General features: G+C 33.5%; 1 protein-coding gene across 1 annotated transcript in view; it reads right to left on the bottom strand.

The window, feature by feature from the left end:
* Window positions 1–2,274, bottom strand: part of LOC106472050 (stearoyl-CoA desaturase 5-like) — a 28,139-nt gene extending 25,865 nt beyond the window's left edge. Inside the window, exon 1 of the mRNA XM_013932681.2 lies at window positions 2,135–2,274. The gene's annotated coding sequence lies outside the window, so the exon portion shown is untranslated. The remainder of the gene's footprint in view (window positions 1–2,134) is intronic.
* Window positions 2,275–2,605: the final 331 nt, after the last annotated feature.

Below are 2,605 nucleotides of genomic sequence, written 5' to 3'. Positions count from 1 at the left end.
AATGTGTGTAGTCACCAACACATCAAGCTTTCCAGTAAGAACGTATATAGTTACCAACACATCATGCTTTCCAGTAAGAACGTGTATAGTCACCAACACATCATGCTTTCCAATGACAATGTGTGTAGTCACCAACACATCAAGCTTTCCAGTAAGAACGTGTATAGTCACCAACATATCATGCTTTCCAGTGATAATGTGTGTAGTCACCACTTATGTTTGCGAGCGATTAGTGACCTTTATTTGTTTTGTTTTATTTCCAAAAGCGCCTGGTGGCTTAGCAGTAAGTCTGAGGGCTTATAATGCTAAATTTTTGGTTTCTATACTCGCGGTGGGCGGAGCATAAATAGCTTATTTTTAAGCACAAGCTTAACAAGGAAAAAATCCATATTATATTACCTTGTGCAATATATAAATTATCTTTAAAAAGTGATATTTCCAAAATCGAATGGGAATAAGATTTATTTATACAGAACAAACATATTAAATATCTGTTTAAATTACCATAAATTATGTGTTAAAAATAAGTCTTGTCTCATTGAATTTGTTTCATGAAGTTAACTCAACAACCACTAAACGAGCACGTATGAGTTCAATAACGTAAACAGTATGTATCATAAACATGATTCAGTTTGTTTTCAAATCAGCTCCATCTCATTTATTTGAATTTCATATATGAATTATTTTAGTGTTTTGATAAAGTCGTAGTCACGTGTCAAACTATGTTCGAACGCAAGGCATCAGCTAATAACAAAGTGTGCACATAATGGTGACCTAAATTTCATGTAGTGTTCTTTTTTAACACAGCCCCTCTAGCTTCTTAATAAAGTTTTTATTGCGTGTTTCTTTTTAAATTCGTTCATTGTGAATACTAAAGATATTATGTAAATGATAACTAGCAGGAAAATATCGAACTGAACTTTGTGTTTTCAAATGATTACGAAATCCATTCGTATTTGTCCTTGGAATTTTAGGCTAATGGTTACAATCTCAGTGGCAGAGTAAAAAGTGTTGAAAGAAATATCTGGCAACTTAGGTTGCCCAAACAGGTTGCATAGGGCGTTCTTAGGATGACGTCTCATAATTAAAACGTAGAACTCTGAACGTAAAATCTTATTGGTTGAAACAAAGTTACGTGTTCAAGTATGACATGCCAAAGGTTAACAATTTGGGTACTAAGTGTGCAAAACAAAATTAAACGTCAGGATTGTAGAGAACTGAATCCAAACTGAACATGAGATCCTATTGGTTAAAAAAGTTACGTGTTCTTATATAATATGCCAAATTAAACGTCAGGATTGTAGAGAACTGAATCCAAACTGAACATTAGATCCTATTGGTTAAAAAAGTTACGTGTTCTAATATGACATGCCAAATGTTAACAGTTTTGGTACTAAGTGTAGAAACAAAATTAAACGTCAAGGATTGTAGAGAACTGAATCTAAACTGAACATGAGATCCTATTGGTTAAAAAAGTTACGTGTTCTAATATGACATGCCAAATGTTAACAGTTTGGGTACTAAGTGTAGAAACAAAATTAAACGTCAGGATTGTAGAGAACTGAATCCAAATTGAACATGAGATCCTATTCATCAGATACCTGATAAACCTGATGTTAAGATACACGCTTCATTGACACTTAGTTATCAAAGGTTTGATAAAACGTTATACACAAACATATATATCAATATGAGAAACAGATATAAGGAAATATGACACTGTAATATTTCTTTTTATAAATGTTTTCCCTGACTTTAAATACAGTTTTTGATTATAAACTCCACTTGAGACACTGCTTGTAATAATTATTCAAACACTTTTATAAATTACTTTGGTACTGTACAGCCTATGTTCATTATATGTACAGCGGGTGCTATACACGACTGTATCGCTGTACAACTTAAATTCAGTATATGTAGAGCAGTGCTATACACGACTGTATCGCTGTACAGCAGGTACTATACACGACCGTATCGCCGTACAGTATAGAATTAGTATATGTACGATAGGTTTCGCTCTACAGTTTATATTTAGCGTATTTAAAAACATATTAAGAAAGAAAGAATATTCTTGAAACGTTTATGCAATGAAAGAAATTTTAATAACAAAAACAAGTTTAGTCAGATCACCTACCTTTACTCGTTTCAAACTCCGCGCGTACAAAGAAGTAAATCAGCAAAGCTTTTGTTCTTAAGCTAGATAGCTAACACTTTTGGAACGAGTTGACTATGTTAAGTTTCCTTGTCACCGCATCGAGATTTTAGGCTTGTAGACTCGCGCTGTTGTACAATAGCTGGTTATGCCTCGTGAGAAATGTACAAATTCATACGCCTATCGTGGTTAAAATGACGCGACCTACTTAAAGACTGCTTTGTTACAGAGAGAAAAAAAAAGACTGCACTGTTTTAGGTCAATTTCCCGATCTTTCTGGAAGGGAACAAGAAAACTTTTCAACGTAAAATACAAGCTTAAGACCACTGAATTCACACTTTCAATGCAATCAACTTACAAGACGATTAAATATAGTTCATAACAAACATCCATAGCAAAACAACGTTAGTCAGTCAAATATAGCTTTACTCAATCTACAGTAGAACATATCCA

Source organism: Limulus polyphemus, unplaced genomic scaffold, assembly GCF_000517525.1.
Source record: "Limulus polyphemus unplaced genomic scaffold, Limulus_polyphemus-2.1.2 Scaffold5046, whole genome shotgun sequence".
Classification (NCBI taxonomy): Eukaryota; Metazoa; Arthropoda; class Merostomata; order Xiphosura; family Limulidae; genus Limulus; species Limulus polyphemus.
Note: the sequence above shows the minus strand (reverse complement) of the source record. Positions and strands in the feature narration are given on the sequence as shown.